The sequence below is a fragment of the Arvicola amphibius genome, chromosome X (genome assembly GCF_903992535.2).
Source record: "Arvicola amphibius chromosome X, mArvAmp1.2, whole genome shotgun sequence".
Lineage (NCBI taxonomy): Eukaryota > Metazoa > Chordata > Mammalia > Rodentia > Cricetidae > Arvicola > Arvicola amphibius.
Genome location: NC_052065.1, coordinates 49,181,585 through 49,196,922, shown reverse-complemented (window position 1 = coordinate 49,196,922; position 15,338 = coordinate 49,181,585). Strand labels below are relative to the sequence as shown.

Here is a 15,338-nt window from a genome sequence, read left to right as displayed (position 1 = left end):
GTTTTTACTTAGCTTGTTTTTTCTACATATTGTACCAGCTTTTATTCCTGTCAGTTATTGTAGACCCCATGTGGAAATTTGAGCCTCGTTTTGGACCACCAAATGTACCAGACTTTCTTTTGGGCCACCAACAAGCTCCTTAATCAGACATATAATTAGTTATAAATGCTCAATCTTAATTTATACTCATTTCTGGCTAGCTTTTTTGGTTGTTTCTTTAACTTAAATTAACCTGTTTCTCTTCATCTACATTTTGCCTTGGCACTTTTCACCTTTCTTTCTGTAAGTCATACTCTGTTTGCTGGCTGACAGTTCACTGGCTGACCCCGGGTCTGTCTCTCTCTCTCTCTCTCTCTCTCTCTCTCTCTCTCTCTCTCTCTCTCTCGTTCTTTCTTTTCTTGTTTTCTTTTTTCTCAAGCCTAGTTTTCTCCTCCTACTTATTCTTTTTGCCTGCCAACCCCACCTATCCTGTCTCTGTCTTGCTATTGGCCATTCAGCTCTTTATTAGACAAATCAGGTACCTTAGGCAGGCAAGATGAAACAAATGCAATACATTTTTACATAATTAAACACACACTCTTACATCATTAAACAAATGCAGCAGAAACAAATATAACACACTATCATATAGTTAAATCAATATTCCACAGTATAAACAAACATAACACATCTTTGCCTAGTTAAAGTAATATTCCACAACCCGGGTTTACTGCATGAATCACTGTGTTACACTGTAGCTTCTATGATGAAAATTTCGCCTTCTTCCTTTTTCCCCTTTTGTTCTCTTTTTTTTTCTTAGAGAACTATGGATGTTTATTACCGGTAACTCTTCCATATTAACAGTGCTAGGATCACTCTGGAAACCCTGAGTACCTAAGTTGCACATGAAGGCTAAATACAACACACCTAGTATGTACACCAGAGGTAACCTATAATAAAATGAGAAACCCACAACTCCCAATTCTCAAACACTTTTCTTGATTATCTCAAAGCATGACTAATGACTTCTAATGAACACCATTAGCCACCGTAACTTTTAGTATCACACTCAAGAAAGTGATCAAGACTGGCTAATTTGACCTACAATTACAGAAATTACAATAGCATTTCCAAATAGCCACAATCTAAATGTCAGTTCAGTTTTAAATGTCTACATTTGGTATTTCCTATTAAGCCAAACTTGTGCTAGGGCTCCAGTCTACTGATCCAATTAATGACCAATAGCCAGTTAGGTTGATGCCAACGAGGAGTAGATTACTCAGTTCTACCACAGTTCTACCAGTGGAGGACAAAAAAGGGTCTAATCTCAGTGGGTGAACGCGTCCCTCATGGTTCTGACTTTCTTTCTCATAATCTCTCTCCATCCGTTCCTCATCAGAACTTTGGGAGCTCAGTCCGGTGCTCCAATGTGGGGCTCTGTCTCTATCTCCATCCATCGCCAGGTGAAGGTTAAGGCTCACAGTGAGCCCGTCCATGCTGTAGAGTTCACATTCATTGCCGTTGTCCTTGGTTTCTCAGTCCTCCTCCACCGTCAGCCACATTCAGAGAGCCCGGTTTGGTCCCCTGTTCCATCAGTTCCATTCCAACTGGACTTGGTGGTCTCCCGTTAGATCTGTCCCACCGTCTCAATGGGAATGGGACTGATGGAACATGCAACCAAATCGGACTCTCTGAGGGTGGCTGATGGTGGAGGCTGACCTAGGAGCCAAGGACAATGGCAATGGGCTTGGTCTCTACGACATGGACGGGCTCTGTGTGAGCCTTGTCAGTTCGGTTGCTCACCTTCCTGGACCTGGGGGGAGTTGGGAGGACCTTGGACTCAACATAGTGTAGAGAACCCTGATGGCTGTTTGGCCTCAAGAGGGAGGGAGTGGGGGTGTGGGTGGAGGGGAGGGGAGGGAAGGGGGAGGAGGAGGGGAGGAGATGGCTTCTGGCTCTGCTTCTGGCAACTAGGCTCCCTTCCTGATTGTGCAGAGGGCTGTTGTCTGGGACGGTGATCTGTAAGTTTTTCCCCTTCAAATAAATAACCATTCTATTAATCACAATTCCAAACTGGTGTGGGATTGTTTGTGACTTATGCCTTCATCTGGCGCCTGAACGTTTGGTTTTAGAACCCCATCCTTCCTCTGCTCTGCTGCCTGCTGCCAGCTCGGCGTGGTGCGAGCCCTCCCTCCCTTAGCCGTGGCCTGTGCCTTGTGCATGGAGCCAGCAGTTTAATATAAATTATCACGCAGTGGCTTTTCTTGCTGAAATTCTTTATATTTTCCCTTTACACGCCTCAGATTGACTTTAAGTCCCCATGCACCCTATCATTTGCCTCCCCACGTGGATTTAAACTCCACAGGCCTGCACAGTCTCTGCCCTCCTGGCCTACTCTTTTCTGAGACATTTTTTAAATCTCCCTTGCAAGCACAGCGCTTAAGTGGCGCGAACCAGAGCACAAGCGGTTGCTGAAAGCTGCAACCTCTCAGGACGACTCTGTCACGTGGAGGCATACACGGCTTCCGGGTTGCTCTTCTCTACCCCTGGATTCTGGGTTTCTGGTTCCGTGTATGGAATTGATTTAATTACATTTTCTTTGTTGAGCAACTCACATTTCCCAGTTTTTAACAAATACTAAGGCAGACACTGAAACAGGACCCCATTTTAGTCACCTTTGCAGCTAGCGACTCCGCAACAGCGCCACCTGCTGGATAATAGGTAATATGGCAGTTTTCGTTTCCAACACAAATTTTACTGTTTTGTTCATTAATATATCATTATTATATCATGCAAGGTTTATATGACTATGAGGATACCTTAATTTACTGGTTACTAGGTTTCAGTATTCTTTTCAATATTCTATCATTAAGGAAGAATGTGGCACTCCTAAGAAACATACAATCTTTACTAGAAACTCAGGCAGGTCGGGAGATTCAGGATTTAAGAGAGACAATGATAACAAGATTTGAAAAGATTGAAGAAATTATTGGAGCTGGTGAACAGAGTAAGGAGGCACAAGGACAGGATACAATGCCACCACCAGGTATTAGAACTGCCTTACCCAGGGTTTTAGTGACATACCCTGTAATTTATTCTGACAAAGCGTCAACTTCTAAAGGCTCAAAAGGAGTCAAAGAAGCTAGATGGAAGTCAATAGAAATGAATGATCTAAAAGAAATCAAGCAAGCTGTCGTTAATTATGGCTTGCACTCTGCATTTGTTAAGGAAATGATAAGGACTTGGGCTTCTAATGTCAGAGCTACCCCCCCCCCCCATGATTTCTATCAGTTAGTGTCTGCAGTTTTAGATGATGGACCATCTTTGATGTTTGGAATTTATTTCAAAGAAGAATCCAAACATATGGAACAGCAAGGAAGAGAAAAAGGTGTGGAGGTTTCTCAAGATCAAATTCTTGGTGTAGGAGCTTATGCTGATCCACAGGTCCAAGCTCTTTATGACGAAGAAGTATTGTCATTATGTCACAAAGCAACCTTAAATGCTTGGAATAGAATACAAGATCCAGGGAAAAGGGGCAAATCATATACCAGGATTAGGCAGGGACAGAGAGAACCCTTTATTGACTTTTTGCAAAGATTAATTAAGGCTCTGCACATAGGGGTAACAGACCCAGAAGCTAGACAAATACTTCTTGAATCTCTAGCTTTTGAAAATGCAAATATAGATTGCAAAAAGATAATTGGGCATTTAAAGTCTAGATCAGCACCTATGGATGAATGGATTCAGCATATTATGAATGTTGAGACATTTAGTTATAATGATGAATCTTGGGTAGAAGAAGCAATTTCCAAAGCAACGAGGAGACATCAAACTGACAGGTGTTTTAATTGTGGTAAATTAGGACATCTGCAAAGAGATTGCAGACAAAGAACTTCTAGGAATAATATCTCCTCTGGGAATGACAAAAATAGGAGACCTCGGCCTTCAGGTATATGTAGGAGATGTGGTAAAGGCCGACATTGGTCCAAAGAATGCAGGTCAACAACAGACAGACAAGGCAACCCAATACCATCAGGAAATCCCTTGAGGGGCCTCTCACAGGCCCCCAAGCTGACAGTGGCCCAGTCATTCCCAGTCATAGTGGAGGACTTGACTCACCAAGAAAATTAAAAGCTCCAATTTCTGCTGTAAAAAGTAATGCTGGTCTAAAGGATGAATTACATATGGAGGATGAGTCAAAAAATCCAGTAGGACAGAATAAATGTATATTTTGGCAGACTTCGATTAATGATCAAAGACCAAAGTTAAGAGTCTGTATAAATGGCATTTTTATTGAAGGCTTATTAGACACAGGTGTGGATGTAAGTATCATTACTTCAGAATCTTGGCATCTGAATTGGCCTCTTTAAGAGGTAGATGTTCAGTTCCTGGGAATTGGAAGCCTATCTCATGTAAAACAAAGCACAAGATGGGTTGAATGTATAGGGCCTGAAGGGCAAATAGGAAGACTAAGGCCATATATAGCCAATATTGAATAAATTTATGGGGCCGTGACCTGGTACAGCAATGGAATACCCAGAATAACATTCCTGTAGTTCCAGGAACTCATAATTCTGGGAAGGATATGATGAGGTATTATGGACAAAGGTCACCAGCCATTCAGGCTGTACAAGAATACAGAGCAAATAGCAAACCTTTAGAGGTACCAGCAGCCCTACCTTGAAAATGGCTAACTGAAAAGCCAATATGGATCAAACAGTGGCCTCTAGCTGAAGATAAATTATAGGTTTTAGAACAGCTGGTACAAGAGCAACTAGATGCTCACCATATTGAGGAATCAACCAGCCCTTGGAACTCTCCTGTATTTGTTATAAAAATGAAATCTGGTAAATGGAGAATGGTGACAGATCTAAGAGCTGTCAACAAGGTAATTCAACCTATGGGCCCACTACAATCTGGATTTCCTTTGCCTTCTCTATTACCAAAAGGATGGCCTCTTATAGTTATTGATTTGGAAGATTGTTTTTTTCACTATACCTTTACAAGAAAAGGATAGAGAAAAATTTGCCTTCATGGTGCCTACTTATAATAATTCTCAGCCTACTAGGAGATATCCATGGACTATCCAACCAAAGGGGATGCTCAATAGTCCTACATTGTGCCAATATTTTGTAAGTAAGCCATTGGAAATAATTCATAAGCAATTTCCAAAGTCTGTAATTTATCATTACATGGATGACATTTTGTTATCTGATTCAAATAAAGATACTTTAGAAAGGATGTTTGAAGAAGTAAAGAAAGTCTTGCCTAAATGGGGATTACAAATTGCCCCTGAAAAAATTCAAAGAGGAAATTCTATTAATGACCTAGGTTACAGAATAGGGTTAGAGAAAATTAAAATGCAAAAGGCACAAATTAGGAGAGAGCGGTTACAGACTTTTAATGAGTTCCAAAAAAGGAGACATTTCCAGTCTACGACCAGCTGTTGGGATAACACCTGATCTAATAGTTCATTTAAACAAAACCTTAGATGGTGATAAAGATTTGAATAGTCCCCAGAAACTGACAGCTGAAGCAGAAAAGGAACTGACAATGATTGAGGAAAAATTACAGGAGGCACATGTGGATAGGGTGAACCCAAATCTTAGCTGCATTCTAGTCACATTGCCTTTCAGAATTTTTCCTACAGGGATTTTAATGCAGAGGGAAGATATTATTTTAGAGTGGATATTTATACCTAATAAACCAAGTAAAAAAATTAAAAATTAATTATAAAAGGTAAGCTGAGACTTCATCAACTAGCAGGTATAGACCCAGCAGAAATTATAGTGCCTTTTGCTACTGAGGAAATAAAAAAGTTATGGGAAGACAATGAACCATGGCAAAAAGCTTGTGCTAATTTTTTGGGAGAAATTAATAGCAACTATCTCAAAAGTGATAGACTTAACCTCATAAAGAGAACTTCTTGGATTCTTCCTAGAATTGTACCTGATGCTCCAATAACTGGAGTCCGTACATTTTATACTGATGCAAATAAATCAGGGAAAGTAGGTTACAAGTCAGATGAATTGAGTAAGGTGGAACAAAGCCCTTATAATTCTGTCCAGAAGGCAGAATTATATGCCATTCTTATGGTGCTAAGGGATTTTAAAGAACTTCTTAATATCGTTACAGATTCACAATATGCAGAAAGAATTATCTTGCATATTGAAACTGCTAAATTTATACCAGATGACACAGAGTTGACTTCATTGTTTATCCAGGTACAAGACATAATCAGGAATAGGCTTTGTCCAATGTATATAACACACATCCGGTCCCATACGGGTCTGCCTGGTTCTCTAGCACAAGGTAATGCTTAGATTGATCAGTTATTGATTGGAAGCGTGTTGCAGGCCTCAGAATTTCATAAAAAAAATTATGTCAATAGTAAAGGCCTAAAGAAAGAATTTTCCATTACATGGCAACAAGCTAAGGAGATTATAAAGAGATGTCCTATGTGTTCTTTCTATAATCAAACACCATTGCCTGCAGGAAGTAACCCAAAGGGTACTCAAAGGAATGAAATCTGGCAGGTGGATGTGTTTCACTTTGTGGAATTTGGTAAATTAAAATATGTACACCACACCCTAGACACATATTCAGGTTTTCAATGAGCTACTGCTGAGCTCAGAAAAGGCTGATTCAGTAATCACACATTTATTGGAAGTTATGGCCATCATGGGTATACCAACACAAATAAAGACGGACAGTGGTCCAGCATATGTATCTAAGAAAATGAAAAGCTTTTTTTATTATTATAATATAAAGCATATTACAGGTATACCAAATAATCCTACAGGTCAGACAGTTATAGAAACATCAAATCATACTCTAAAGGATATGCTGAACAAACAGAAAGGGACAGAAAATACCCCTAGAAATCGATTGCATAATGCTTTATTAACCTTGAATTTTCTTAATGCTAATGAGAAAGGAAGAACAGCAGCAGAAACACATTGGATAATGGAAAAGTCTGCTGAACTAAATCAACTGATTTATTTCAAAAATGTGCTGACCTCTCAATGGAAGCCAGGAGATGTGCTATGTTGGGGAAGGGGTTTTGCTCTTGTTTCCACAGGAGAAGAAAAATTGTGGATACCATCCAAATTAATAAAGGTTCAATTTGAAGAGGAGAAACCTCTTGGAAAGGTGAAATGACAGCTCATCCACAATGATGATATTCATACAGGTGGTAAGAAAAACATATAGAATGGGGGCAGGGTTCTGTTCTTATCTCCACAGGTAAACATTCATCTTTGAAAAATTCAAGGGACCCTGGATGTTTGAATACTGACAGATGGAAAAATAACTGCCCAATAGGGATTATCAAGAAAACTGAATAGGTTCCGTAAGTAAAATATACCAAATCATATTTCTAAATTTATAGAGCTGGTTTTGGAGTTGGACTATGGCTCAGTCCCTCTCTAATTCCAAGCCTGTTGTTAAGAGAAAAACCCAGAGTTTCTGGAGTTTCTGTCTCATGTCAAGAGCCATGATATGGGACAGAAAGAAATATGAGTTTAGAAAACATCTTTGCTTTTCTTCATATCTCTCATACTTTTCATTAAATATATCTATCATGCCTTTCATTGAATATATGTATGTCTATGTATGTCTATATGATTAATGTTTAAGTTTTTCACAATGAACAATGAGTTTTTCCTGCAATGACATTTGAAGTTTCCAGGAAGAAGATGGGGCCCCATAACAACAACTCCACCTGGTTGATATGATGTCATGATACTGATAGCGCTACTACAAGACCTGTTTTTGGTACTAGCTACACAAGACGGTTCCAACTTGGTTACCTGAAATAATGCACATCTTATACAACATTCTGGCCAGACCTGCACAAAATACTCAGAGACTATTTGCATTTTTAAAAGACATTGATCTTGAAATTTAACCATCATTTTACTTTCACAGGATCCCCCAGAAAGAACATCGCCCCCCATGACAGCTGGAAGTAATTCTAGAGGACGATGTCCCCTCTTCCAGTAAAGTTTGTCCTTGGGTTTAGGGACATCATTTATGGGTTGATTATAATTAGTGTACTTTTGGGGGTTGGGGCGATAGGGGAGGAATTTTATAAGCTCAGGGATCTTTTTGAAAAAAAAAGAGGGGGGATAATTGGATGGTGGGATAATAGATTTGTAATTGTGAGTTCCTGATTTTAGACAAATATATTGGTTTTGATTCTTGTATATTGATACAAAGTTAAATTATATTGACTATTGTATGTATGCATGTTTCTACCTCTGTTTAAATCATTTTTATGTATTGATATATATTATATTGTTTTATATATATAGTATATATTTACCATATTTCAGTGTACATTTCTACCTCTGATTAAGATACTTATATATTGTTTATGTATTGATATATATTTACCATATTGCATTGTATATTTGTACATTGTTTATGTTTGGAGGTCATATTGTCCTCATTTATTGCACAGTTGTTTATTGTCTTAGTCTTTAAGTTAGATAGGTATTGAGAATTATATAGATCAATAGTCATCTATGTTTGTCATTTGTAATTAGACTAATCAGGTTCGTTATATACATAGAGATTATACTCAGTATAGATAGATAATCTTCAACTTCTTCAAAGAGCTGTAGAAAATGGCCTTTAACTCAGAGTTCTGTGGTAGTGAGACACAATTGCTCCTGGCAACACCGATCTATTCCTGAGAGAATGTTGAGCGCCAAAGACATTCCACCTGGAGCCTTTCTTCTTGGCAGAACTGCCCTTTGGGCAAAGAAATGCCCATACCTCAACCACTGACAGATACAGAGATCCATAAATGGATAAAACAGGACTGTCATATCCTGCCAAGACAAGGTAAGATAGTTTTGAAAAGTTTCTTGCCTTTGAAAATGGTATGTCAGTTACGTTAGGCCTTAGCCAAAGTTGGTTGCTTCAATGCTGCAAACATGACTTTGGGTGATTGTCCAGGTAGCTAGTTGTCTCTGTGATTTGTTGTATGTTTTGGAAGTTGTTTGAATGCACTTCCTACTCAGGTAACATTGTTTCCCTTCTCAGATCTTCCATGGGGTTGAAGACTATATAAATGTAGTTACTTTCCTCTCATGACTCTGCCAAGTTATTTATTATACAAGACTTAAACTAGTTGGAATAGGATATTTGTACTTATTGTATATAATTTTGTAGTAGGTTTAGAACTCTCCTACTTAAACAAAAGGGGGAGGTGTTGTGGGAGCTCCTTCCACTCCTTCAGCCAATAGCCGCTGAGATACCAGCCCATTGGGGAGTGGTCTCTCTCTTTTAAAACGCAGCCACTTCCCTCCACTCGCTCTCTGGCTTCTGGCTCTGCTTCTGGCGACTAGGCTCCCTTCCTGATTGCGCAGAGGGCTGTTGTCTGGGACGGTGATCTATAAGTTTTTCCCCTTCAAATAAATGTCCATTCTATTAATCACAATTCCAAACTGGTGTGGGATTGTTTGTGACTTACACCTTCAACTTAAGCCACAAGACTGTTGTATTATGATTTAATCTAATTGCACACACACACACACACACACACACACACACACACAAAATCTGAAACCACAACTCCTCCAGATTTCTAAGAGACAGGGTATGCATGCCTCCATATTCAACTGTGCATCATTACATTTAGCCATATGGTAGATTTTACATCATGCTCAGTTTGGAATCCCATGCAAGACCTCAAGTTATCAAATGAAATCAGTTTTTAAACTTCGTTGAATGTTTTCATGCTGAAGATAAAAGCTACTTTTTATGGGCAACTTAAAAGAATTACAACACCACACTGGTGCTACTTTACAATGTTAGTGACATGATCTTGAATTGGCTTCAACTCCTAAAAAATGACTAAATCTTAGGTAGGTGACAGCCAAAGGTGAAAAAAATTATTCACTAATCCAGTGCCTCTCAGTTATGTTTCTTACAAAGAAATAACTGGGTAACCAAATGCTTTCCCAGGGATAACAATGGTAACAGTGGGTTTGCTCAACTGACTACTACACAATTCGGCTAGTATTTTATTAATCCAAAAGCACTTTACAAGAAAATATATGTATGGCTTCCAATAGGAATGTTATACTTTGACTTGATACCAAACTCACAGATTTGAGTGTGTAAGGAAAAACGGGCTTTCAAGTTAAACAACAATTTGTAACCAAAACTTTAATCCCAAGGACTCTCACAAACATATTACAAATGACAGCATGAAAAAAAATCTTCACGGTAACTCAAAGGTTCAGCTCTACAATGTACCCTTAAACCAACTGGTAACTTAGTCTTCCATTTCCAAATAAAGACTGTTACAAACAGCTTCCTCCATAGATAGCAATCAGTGAGGAACCTCTTTGAAAGTCTTCAGAGTACATTTCCCACCCTTTCCCTGTTAACTTGTGTTAACAGCTGCTTTTAAAGACTGTTTATCATTTCACCCACAGCTCCAGACTGTGTCCCAGCTACTAAAGAAACTAGTTTTTTTCAATTTTCATCAGTGGTTTATCATTAGTATATCACACTTTAACTGGGCAGGATCTAGGTTTATTTCAGTCTATGAAAAACTAAAGTTCAAAGCAAATTCAATCTTGCTTAAGGGAACATGAACAGCTAAAACATCTTAAAAATGCACCAAGCTTATGGAGTCTCAAACAAAACTTGAATTTCCTATACATACTCCTGTCAAATGAAGTTACTTCCTGTACATCACTTCTTTTGCAAACTGGTCTTCTACTTCCTTTCATTTGACCTAGATCAGCTACGAGACCTAGAGAAAGATCGAGACGGCTTGTGGTTTCTCTCACGAGACAGAGACCTCTCTCTTCTCCTATCTCTAGAAAGTGACCTGCTCTGGCTTCAAGAAAAGCTTCTCCTTCTTGGAGATCTTCCCCAAGGTGGAGGACTCCTCCTATGGTAATCATCTCCAGGGCAACGACCCCAAGAGGGAGGGGGGGCACGATTCAGACTTCTTTTCTCACCTTTCGACAGCTCCACTCTTACTCGGCAGCCACATAGTGTTCTTCCATCTAGCTCTCAGACAGCGTCAGCAGCATCTGGGGAATCCTCAAATTCAATGAAAGCAAAGCCAGGAGGGTTTCCAACAACCCACACACTTCGGAGCGGTCCATAATAGCCAAATGCTCGTTCTAATTCAGTTTCATTCCCATTGTTTCCAAGATTACCTACATACACCTTACAATCTAATGGACAGGAGTCACAATGCATTTCGAGATCCTGGGTTCGAGAACCGCAGCTCAAATCCCAACACTCCTATGAGGCCCACCCGTGCCCTCCACGATCTACTTCCGCAGATGCTATGGATGCCCTGGTGTCCACGAAATGGCAGCCCCTTAAAAGTTATTTTGTCTTATTAGGAGGGAGGAGATGGGTGGGATCAGGAGTTATAATGTGAAAGACACAATGGATAAATTTTTAAAAGTTTAAAAAGATAAAAATGACATATACAGCTCAAAAAAAGCTTTGAGGAAAATGAACCTCCAATTACTTGTGTGTGCATGTGAGTGTGTGTGTGTGACTTGATTTAAAGGTATGGCATGCAAAGAATCTACATAATTTTGCTTTTTGAATAACAAAACAGAGTATTTCACAGCACATGTTTCACTGGGTTGGAACAAAGTTTCCAACGATGCTTCTAAAGGATGCTTCTGTTTACTTTTCAAACACAGCATGCATAGTTTCCCTTTTTATACACAAGTGAAATAGTTTTGACATTTTCCCCCTTTGATGTAGAAGATACAAGAAAATATTCAGTTTTTCTGCTATGGAATTTCTGGTCCTAGGACAATGAGAACAGGATCAGAATAATTAACCAATTTAGAAAGCCCCCATATCACTAATTTGGAGATATGTTTATAGAGTTTTTGTGCTGTATCATTAAGTTTTTCTTTCAAAAATACCCAAAATGAATTTGCTTTTTAATATAAATTTACTACTTTTTCTCTGTTGCCATTTTCTTTCTCTTTCCATCGGTGAACCCACTTAATTAGCTGAATTATTTCCTTTTATTTTCTCTCATTCAGATCACATTCTGTGAGCAAGTCACACCCATTTAATCATCAGAATAGCATTGTGAATGAGGTGAAATAGTTATTTCAGCTGGAAGATGTTAATTATGATTTTATTTCAAAGATATTGATAAAATAGTAAAATTTACATTTGCTATTCTTCTCAAAAATAATAAGGACTTTCATGATTCATTTCCACTTAAATCTGGTTTTTTTTGGAAAGGTATATTAAAATACTCAAATGCTGCTTCTAACATCTACCAAACTGCTCATATTATTTTTGAAAATTAGTATTAATATTTAATCCACAAATGAGTTCCTATGATTATGAATAAATTTGACTATTTAAAATTCATAACTTCTATTCACCATGCACATATGCAGCAAGCAGTGCCATTTGTATTATCCAGGATACACTCATCAAATATTGAATCAAAGCCTTCTCTTCTTCTCCTTAATTACTTTAATTTAACAGTATCAGACATCTGAAATATTAGATACCAACTAAAGCTAAAATGTTATAGTTTTCTCTGTAAATGATTGTTTGCATGCTATATTATGATTACCCATAGTTCTGAAGCCAGTATCAATATGTCTACACTTGTCAATAGACTTCTGAACACAAGTTAAATGGCAGTTTTGTACCACTTGTTATAGATATGACAATGCTTCTACACACATCAATTCATTTAATTGTTTATATAGCAAGGTAAACATGTAATGTCATTATCTGTGTATCTCTGCCTTTCTCTCATGGTCACTCCCTCACTTATCCGTCTCTCTCTCTCTCTCTCACACACACACACACACATACACACACACGTATACACACACACACACAAAACATATAAATACAAAAGTGATGATAATAATAATAACAACAATAAACAGGCCAGGACTGGTGATATGCATCTTTAATCACAGCAGTCAGGATGTAAATGCAGGAGGATCTCTGTGGGTCTGAGGTTAGCCTGATATATACAAAGAGTTCTGGGTCAGCCAATACTACACAGTGAAAGCCTATTTCAAAAAATAATAAATAGAATAAAATATTTTTTATTTATAAAGTAAACAAGTGTCTTGGATTGTCTAAGACTCATATTTTTTCTGTGATATAATTTTCAGTCCTAAATCTTGGTTCCAAATAATCTTGGGTTTATTGTTGCCTTAAATAATTTAATAATTAAAAAGAAATCAAAATAATCTATGATGTTTAGCAAGTACAGTTTTAGTTATCAATAATAAATATGAATATGCTAATTATTTTCTTTTACTTTGATCACCAAATATTTTGACAATCAAAAATTTTGACCATAAAAACTAATTCCATAAAAACTAATAAAAAGAATTTATTTTGAATTATAGTCCTAGTAGGCTAATATTCCATCTTGGTTGGAAAACTTGACAAAAAGTGGTAGGCACAGAGGCAGGACCAAGAAGATGAAAGATCACATGTCTGTCTCAAGCAGAGATTGTAAAGTGAAAGTAGATTGGGCTATATAAATCTCAAAGCCTGCCCTCAGTGATATTTCTTCCAGCAAAACTGACCACGTACATCTCCCCAAACAGCATCACCAAATGAGGGCCAAGTTCAAATATCTGAGACTATGAGGACTATTTCTCACTCATATCACTACAATGAGAAATAAATCTCACAGCTTTAAAATTAGTAGCTATATTTTTGGCACATAATTGTTGCATCAGTGATTGGTACTCAACTCTCTGAACATTTCTGCTCTTCATGGCAACACTTGCTAATGGAACTGATAGCAGCTACTCTTAGTCATAAACCTGGTTGCAGATGTTACCTGTGAGCCAGTATTAGCTACTGTCTGAGTTGGTGGGGATGGCAGAGACTTTAACTGCTGTAAAATAGTCTGGAATACTTACTTTACTATGTCCACAAGTTTCCTAAAATTAAAAACACTGCACTCTCATATTTTCTGAGCCAATTCATTCTTCCACTTTCCAAGGATTTTATTGTTCTCTACTACTTTGATTGGTGATTTTGTTATTAATTGGGACTCAAGCTAGAATTATCTGTGAAGGAAGCATAAATTGAGGAAATGTATATATCAGATTTACCTGTGGGGATGGCTGGCGAAGATTGTCTTTCTTGTTAATTGATCTAAGGGGTTCCAGTTCACTATTCTGTAATCAGTTTGTCCATATATGCTTTAAAATGCTAACTTAGTGATGCAAAGATGACTTAGGGATTAAGAACACTTAGCGCTCTTCCAGAGGACCTAGGTTTGATTCCTAGCACTCACATGAAAGCTACCAACTCTTGTAATTTCAGCTATATTCCTTGTCCAAATAATAAATATAGGAAAATATGTTATATAAATATATTAAATTATTAGTTAAAATTTAATTAATAAATATTGCATATTTTGGAGCTTGAGAAATGGCTCAGTGTTTAAAAACACTGCATCTCTTCCAGAGGATCAGGGTTTGGTTACCAGCACACATATGTTGCCTCACAACTGTCAGCAGCTTCAGTTCTGAGAGATATGACACTTTTTTGGTCCTCTTCGGGAACGAGGCATGCACCTTGTTCATAGGCATACATGCAGGCTAAACACTCATACACATAAACATAAATTTTAAAAAACTCCATATATTTAATCAGCACTCTCTTTCTGAGAGAAATTTTGTATTCTGACCTTGTGAAATTCAAATGACAGTTTCAATTTGCCATTGCAGTTTTGAGAAGCTTATTCTGTGGCTCACTGATTTCTAGGAGGAATTAATATTTGACTTATCTTCAAGGTTCCTAAATACTTAGGGAATTAATACAAATGTGACCAAAACTCAGGCTAGAAAGGTAATATTAATGCTTGCCTGGATCACTCATGGATTATTTTCTCTTGTATCAATCAATGCCAGTTTGGCTTATTTCCTTTTTTTCTTTAGTTCTTGTTCTTTCTGATCATACCTTTCAGACTAGACTGTGTTTTCTATACTTGTCAGCACTGCTTACTTAAAACAGCGAATTTCTTGTTTTGTAAAATAGTGTAGATATAGTGGGATGTTATAGCGTATCTAAGGTTCACAAAGTACTATATTAAATTTCAGCTTTATTATTGCTTTTCTGTGTGCATTTGAAAACTTCCCTAATTTTCTGATTGTCATTTTGAAATAGAATTTGTTTGCATTAACCTCATAAGGAACTATTACAAGTCTTAAAATAATACATGTTTATATATTCATATAGCACAGATAAGTCACAGTGCATTGAATGCAATAGACACATGAATGACAGAGAGAAATTTCCTATCTGTTATGATTTCCTTACCTTGTCTTTCCTATCAGTGTATGAAACAC

The 15,338-nt window shown here is 37.7% G+C and overlaps 1 pseudogene; it reads right to left on the bottom strand.

The window, feature by feature from the left end:
* Window positions 1-10,716: 10,716 nt before the first annotated feature.
* On the bottom strand, window positions 10,717-11,211 carry LOC119804156 (annotated as a pseudogene).
* Window positions 11,212-15,338: the final 4,127 nt, after the last annotated feature.